This window comes from Cryptomeria japonica, chromosome 3 (genome assembly GCF_030272615.1).
Source record: "Cryptomeria japonica chromosome 3, Sugi_1.0, whole genome shotgun sequence".
NCBI classification, from domain to species: domain Eukaryota; kingdom Viridiplantae; phylum Streptophyta; class Pinopsida; order Cupressales; family Cupressaceae; genus Cryptomeria; species Cryptomeria japonica.
Window position 1 is genome coordinate 760,056,609 of NC_081407.1, and position 8,012 is coordinate 760,064,620.

Consider the following 8,012-nt stretch of genomic DNA (forward strand, 5'->3'; position numbering starts at 1 on the left):
GATCATGTCCAATTCTAGGCGGATAGCACCTGTCTAAAAGGAAGAAGATAGTAGAAACATGCCCTACACTAACTAGTGATGAGAGAAATAGATATGAAGATTAACCATTGAATAATTACACATGAACATTACAAAAAAAAGTTTAAGAGAATAGTTTTCCAATGTTCTCGCACTTATTTCAAACGCCTTTGAAAATGATCAATCTAACTATTAAGGACTATGAGGCCACTATATTTACTACACCATCTAAATTTATTTATGCTCACATGTTTCATCAAATCATCTAAAAAACTCACCAAAGAGTTAGTGTTTTCAATCATTATCCACTCTCCTCCACCATGTGATGAGAATAATGATATTGTGCATCTATATACACCACCTACATATAAAAAGTTGTGTTTTTCGAAGATAATGACACTTTGACTCTCACATCCAATCTAAACTACTCCTTGAGTTAGCCTAATAATTGAAAAAACAATCTAAACAAAATTGTCTGGTTCTAATTTTTAGTAATTGTCATGTGCTTTGCCTCTAGAATGGATAAATGACTACAACCTATCACTTGCTCATTCAACTAATAACAACATTAAATAGTTTAAAGAAATAGCCACTAGAAGATATTTTTCGATTGAGATCTCTTATCCAATCTAAGTTGACAAAACCTTGGATCTCAAAGGTTTGTGAGTAATCCCAAAAGTAGAAAATATAATAGTTTGTAGTGTTTCACATTCACATAAACTCTTTATTCAGTGTTGCGCATTTATTTATGCCAATATTAGCCATATAACAAATTTGGGCTCCTACTATATTGGCAATGTCTAGCTTTATGTAAAACATAGCATACATTAGACTGTGAACTAAACTTGTGTAAGCAACATGAATTCTATACTCCATCATTATAGCTGAAGACAAATATATTATTTAACCAATAACATAGTCCCCACCAAAATAGGAATATTAACTAGTATATATTTTTTCATACTTAAATATTCTAACATAAATTCTCATTCTTAGCCTATCTGAACCAAAGCTTTCTATTTTCTCTCCTTTTTCAATACCTAAGATGCACTTAGCAAACCCAAAGTTTTTATGTGGAATTTTAGTGAACATTGATATATTATATTTGTAGTCATCCATTTATTGTCACCAAATATCAGCATATAATTTATACATAAATTAGTATCAAGAAAATGATTATCATAGAGTTAAAATATATAAAATGATATGGTTTGTAGCAAGTATAGATTTGGACTTCAAAAGGAATCAAACTTTTGACAGCACATTTTTTGAGATTGTTTGAGATCGTATAGAAATTTCTTTAATTTATACACCAATGAATCCTTACCTTTTACCACATAGCGCTTGTTATTGTGAGTTTTTCATTTCCTTATTTTAGGGGGTATTTATTTTTCTTACACATATTATTTAAGTTTGTTTAGGTTTATTAGGAGTGGTTAATATGAAGGCATATGGCAAAATATATAAGCTAGATGTGTCACTCTCTCCCACAAATGGGTAACTGAGTCACACCCTCTTTTTCCTTGATGTGCCGCCTCTTATAACCACTACTTTGTCCTTACTTGATTAGCTTATGGGGTAGTCGGGTTTCTCACCCTCTTTTAGCTTAATGTGCCACCTCTCATAACTTCTTCTCTATCCACACTTAAGGAATATATGCCACATATTTAAATGGCATTTATCAAGTAGCTAAAACTTTCCATCTTTTATGGTTCTTAGAAGTTAATGCAACTATTGGATATATATGCCATTATTTTTCTATGTATACAACACTCTTTTCTGACCTTCACTAATTGGTGATAGCTCAATGAGAGTATTAAGAGTATTGTAAAATTATATTGCATTATCTTATTGTTCTTTCATTTTATATTTTATATTTTATCTCTACTCTGAAATTTTGATCTATGACCATCTGTTGGATGGCTGGTGTTGTCCTCTTTCTAGACTGCTGAGGTTCTAAAGGAGATCTTTCTCCTTGATCTTTCAGTTATGGGGGCCTACCAAAACCCTTTGTTCCAGCTAAGAGAAATGGGTTTTTTCTTGAGTTTTTGGACTTTCTTCTTCAATTGCAAGTTGTTATTCTTGTGGAAATTTTGTTTTGTCTTAATCATATCTTAAGTGTCTGGTTAGCTCTTTCTGCCTATGGCAGTGCTAGTGTTCGGTTGGCTTTTGTCAGCTCAGTTGTGGTAGGGCTGTTGGTTTTCATGGTTTGATTTCTAGAGTAGCGTTGTTATGTGGGTTATAGATCATGGTAAAATCTGAGGGTTTTGGGTCCCTTCAAACCTTTTTGTAAGGGGTTTCGGGTCCCCTAAACACCTATTTTCCCATTATCAAAAACATGGTATCAAAGCTTGGTGTCTAGTATAGTTCATTTTATTATATGATTTTTTGAGAGATTTTAGACTAAAAGGTAGCTATATTTTTTACAAAATCTAGTATTCTCTTCTCCTACATCCATGGATGACTTAGAGAATGTGGATAATTTAAAGGAAAACTAAGAATCTATATACTCAAGTTTGCATATTTATGTTCCTATGAGATTTGGTTGATTGTAGAATTTTGGTAATATTGGAAGTTTTTTTAGCATTTCCAAAGCATCCAAAAGGTCTAAGAAAGTCATAATTGACTTTTATTTCACGAAAATCAAAGATTAGGGGACAAAGTTACAAATCAGAGTTTAAAATTTGAAATATTTTATGGAACTATTTTTTAATTTTGTATTAGAAACTCATCTTCCTCTCAATGGAAATAAACAAAAATATCTAGGTTTAATTCCCACACTAAAAAAAATCTATCTAGTATATTTGCATATATTTCACAAATTTTGTATAAATTACATAAAAAGTAGATATATTTCTCAGGAGAGTTCTTCTTGTGTGACAAATTTACCATTTTAAGAAAAATGCATAATTTTTTCCTTGAGTGTTAGAATTTGGCAAAATAATACTTGAAAAAAAGTTGTAAACAATAACTTTCCATCCATATGAATATTCGCTCCTTGGTGTTGGCTCTTTCCTTGAGCCTATGCTAGGCTCCTACTGTGATGCTCCCTCCTCTAATCTTTGAAGATGTAGGGACTTTCCTTCTAGTCCTGTTGTGGCTAATGTCACTATGCGTGTGAATGTCTTTGATGTCCTTCCTTCCAACTCTCCTCTAGATGTTGTGCGTGTCTTTAATGTCCCTCCAACCACCTCTCCTTTAGATGGTGTTATTCCCCCTACTTCCTCTCTCTCTTTGTTGGTGGAGGACTTTAGGTGCCCTTCAACTATCCCCTTCTGATGCTATCATTGCTAAAGATTAAGTTTTTCTCCATGAATTTTGTCAGGAATATCTTTAGAGGATGGCTCTCTCCACTAACTATACTCGGTGTTTGAAGTCTCTTCCTCTATTCCTGCAATGCCTTGTTCCTTCTATCCCTAGTCAATGGGTGGATAAGGCTTCTTATAGGTTGCAAGTTACTCTCATTGGTAAGTTCTTGACGCCAAGACCTAACATAGAGACTATATGTGAATGGATTTATATTCATTGGTCTATTGTTGTTCATGTTGTAATGGGTCTTTCACATGGTTTACTATTATTTCTATAAATTATTTGGAGGATAGTAAAAGGGTTCTTCTAGGAGGTCCTTGGTTCTCTCACAAGGTGTTCCTAAATTTGAAAATATGGGTTGTTGGGTTTGATCCTTCTATGTTCAATTCACTTCCTATTTGGATCAAGCTCCTAGAATTCCCTTTGGAGTACTGGGATGACTATATTCTTCATGGCAATACTAAATCTTTTGGTTAGCTCAGTTTTGTGGATGAGATCACTAAATCTATATCAAGATATTGCTCTACTAGATTTTGTGTTTGTGTGGAGGAGGGTTTTAGGTTGCCTAACTCCATCAAGCTATCTTCTAGATTGAGAGTTTGAGATTAATATTTTCTTTTTGATCACTCTGATTTGTGTCATTTCCACTATATGGGAATTTTCTCTATGAATTTCATCAATTCTCATAAGATCAATCCGTATAATGCAGTTTAGAAGTTAGTGAATGTTCTTCCTCAACTAGCTAGTTTAGTGTAGGTTTCTTCTTCTTCTTCCAAGGATCTTAAATATTTTTATTGCCCCTCTATGGTGCAAGGCCCTTTGTTGTATCCTACTATTGGGTTCTCTTTGATAGGCATCATTAGGAAAAAGATTGACATTTTTCCCTTTGTCTTGGGTTCATCTTGTAAGGGTAAGAGAAATCTTGTTGTGGATCATGGGAGACATTCTTTACAAAATTCTATTCCTTCTTCTCAATCTACTCCTCTCATGAGGTCATGAATTGAGTTTGGATTCAAACGTCTAGGACTTTCCCATCTCCTTAAGGCTGCTTGTAGCCTTGTTCCCCTTATGTCCCTGCTTTGCCTTGCTAGTTTGCCTTTTTATAGTTTTTAGCTTTTCCTTTTTTGGGCAGCATGTGTTGGATTTAGACCTTCTCAATTTTGTTGGTTTTCTCACTCCTTATGAGATCCCTCTATGTTGCTTGGTAGGTTTATATGTAAAGGTTTGGGCCCTCTCCTACTTTATCTAATCAAAACAATCAATGAGTAATAGAGAATATATTAAAATCAGAGTGAAAAAGTCTACATAATAATAGAAAAGGTGCAGGATTACAAATTAGATATGTGTAGTGTAAAATCAATCTACAATCGCATAATAAACCTAAGATCAATTAAGATTTTGTATACAATTTTTGACATTGATTGTTTCCAAATTATGTATTTTTTGATATGAAAGTGAGCAGAATCTACAATGCACCAATATTATCTTAATCATTAAGTATATTAATAAAATATCCATACCCTTATACATTTAATTTCCTAAAATAACGTCAATTTACACAATTTATTTTTGACATTGACTGTTGCGTCGTATGCAATTACACCGGGTGTGTTCATAGTTTCAAGAAACATTCGCATAAATTAGTTTTTTGAGTTACTGGTATGAACATAAATTCAACTATTTCCTATCTATATATTGCAGTTCTTGTGAGATTTACCTAAGAAATGCTTTTAAGTGATAATCGAGATAATATAAACAAACATTGGCTTGACGTTCTACCACTACGCTTCAAATTTGAGAAAAATATTTTTCGATATTTTCCATATATTCATCTTTAGTGAAAGTTGACAGGAGAGTCTCGGCAAACAAAACTAAAATAACTAAGAAGCCTCATTTCGTGTGCTCATGCTTGCAAAGTAATAGAATTGAGGGATTCCTAAGAATTTGTCTATAATGCACGCATTTGGTCTAACAACTGGAACCTTTTCTGCAGGTGAGAACACCCGAACTTGCAGTGATAGAGCCCACAATAGAGGAAGGACTTGCCGCCATACTTGAAGCTTTGGCATAGCCTGAGGATGCTTTAGCCCCTGATGCTATGAAGAATGCTCCAAAAACCTGCAGTTGCCTTTTGTTGATCTCCCGCTGATCTCCAGTTGCCTTTTGTTGAATCTTGGTGCTTTGTAACCTGCACATTACCCATACTATAACTATACTACAACCGTTAAATACCAAAAATATAAGAGACATGAGTTGTACAGGTCTTTTACCTCCTTGTGGAATCGATTATCAGGAGCAAGGAATCTGTTGCCTTGGCTGTTAATGGTGGGGTTTGCACTTCTCCCGATTGCATACATTTCCCAGTGGGTGTAATCATTGTTCACCACATGAAAGTATCCATGTCGACATCTGCATCATAACGTTAATATCTTAAAGACTTGAGCAAATAAACTTCAGCAAGGTGTATATTCGTGGTCTTTGTGCAAGGAATATCTATTCACACCTGGGCATACGTTGAACAAGCCCTTTTCCAAAGTGGTTGAAAGTAACTGTTACTTGCATTTTGACGTCCTCGCTGTAGGCATCGCTGTGTCCCAGGAGCATCACCTGCAAAAAGCCAATAATTATTGGATTTGAGAAATAGCGTTCTATCGACAATTTAGTAAATACTCACATTTTTTTCGTTCAAGTCTAGTAATAGGCTTTTAGTACCCTACCCTAAAATCCTCGGATTAAAAAAACAATTGTGAAACCTAGTTTCAAAGAAAAGTATATTTATGGTAGACCAAACAAGCAGTTTTGAGCACCTTGTCATGGTGAGTGAAAAAGTTGTTTGAAATGGTTATAGCAGTGGAACCCCTGATGGCGTCGATCAATCCATCTGCGCAACTTGACAATGAACAGTGGTCAACCCAAATTGCGCTTGATCCAAAGATGGAAATCCCATCTCCATCACTCTTGGTTCTAAACCCATAATGGGTCGGGGAGCTCCTAACATTTGTATTTCCCGCAGGTTTACAGTCGTGGATATGAACTCCATGAATGATAATATTGGTCACATACTAAATTGTAATGCAAGCTCCATTTGCTATATGAACATTCGCACCTCTACCATCAATAGTCTTATAACTGTTCATGATAAGCTCCTCCTTGAGCTGAATAACCATATCTCTTTGGAAAATAATCCAGAGAGGTTCGGTTTGAATAACAGCGTGCCGCAGAGTGCCAGGTCGAGGATTGACCGGGTCATCGTTATTTGGATCTGTAACTATATAAAATCTGCCATTCTTACCTCCAATGGCGTTTTTGCCAAATCCGATGGCACAATCAGCCAGTCTCTTTCGGTTGTTAACCCAGTTAGGATCACAACGCCAACAGTCATCGATGGGGTTCCCCGTTTCGCACGAGCTCAGCTTTCTTTTCGAATTATTTAAACTCCTGCATAATAGTTCTTGAAGTAAATAATCTCAACTGTCTGTAATATATGCTAGCTATAAAAAAATGCTAGAACTTTGAAATTCTCTTAATTGAACTGACTTAAATATATTTTCTGTAGTGAATTTTCTTTCGTTGAATCTGTCTCAATGACGACAATTGTTAATTATCCAATGGCATGATGATATGGGTGATAGAAATTTGTTCTATAACTGCTGCATACCAACTACAGTTACAAGAATAATATTATAGAAATTACACTGAAGAAAACGTCGAGGAAAAGCATAAGAATAAATAGAACATTTATAATAAACCTTGTCATTAAGGATTTCATACTAATGTAGTAAATTCAATAAGATATTGGATTTCATTTCTATACTACCATAAATAAATTCTCTAAAATGTCTAAATCATCTGAAAGGCGAGATGGTTACCTTTCTACCATTTGAACTACAAGCTCCGGTTTCTCAACATGATATTTATCACTATTCTCAGCCTTAGTCATATTGAAGGGGGCTTCTTATTGATTCCACCATTACTAACTTGAAGAAAAAGACAGCAAGAAAAAGAAACAATGGCTGTAAGGCTTGTCTGCTCGCCATTTTGGATAGGAGAAAACCTGCAATGGTTGTATTACATGCTATGGCTTTGGGCTCTCTTATATACAAAATCTGTAGCGAAGGGGGAATCTTGACCCCGCCGTTTGAAAATATGGTTGTATGCACGTTATCTCAGTGCGATTATTACGGTGGTAATGCACATGACTATAGCGCTTGACCTTACCTATACTCATAAACAATAGTGAGTAATGCACATGTTTACTCCGACGTTTTTCTGAATTGAGAGTTTTCTCCAAATCTATTTGAAAAACATAGATATAGAAACTTTCATGGATGTGGTGGACGCGGCATTTTATCCGTGTCTGCTTTCCATGGTGACTCCATTGAGTTATTCAGTAGTAACACTTCTTTGGGTTTCACATTATATTTGTCTTTGGTTATAAATGACTTTCCTCTTCCGTAATTTGCACGGGGATGGGCGACCAAGTTTGGTATAAAATTCTCGCATGTTTTTCCCAAATGACTTTCCTCTTCCGTAATTTGCACTCACATGGTTCCCGCGTTCTTCATTTTTTTTGTCGTGGAAAAAATTAGAATTCCAAAGGAATCTAACATATCGAAATTTAATAGATTATAAATGTATATTTTTAGGATAAACTTCTTTATGTTAACGCAATAAAACATATATCA

General features: G+C 34.8%; 1 pseudogene; it reads right to left on the bottom strand.

Moving 5' to 3' along the window:
• Window positions 1–5,295: 5,295 nt before the first annotated feature.
• LOC131068873 (probable pectate lyase 18) lies at window positions 5,296–7,364 on the bottom strand (annotated as a pseudogene).
• Between the last annotated feature and the right edge of the window lie 648 nt (window positions 7,365–8,012).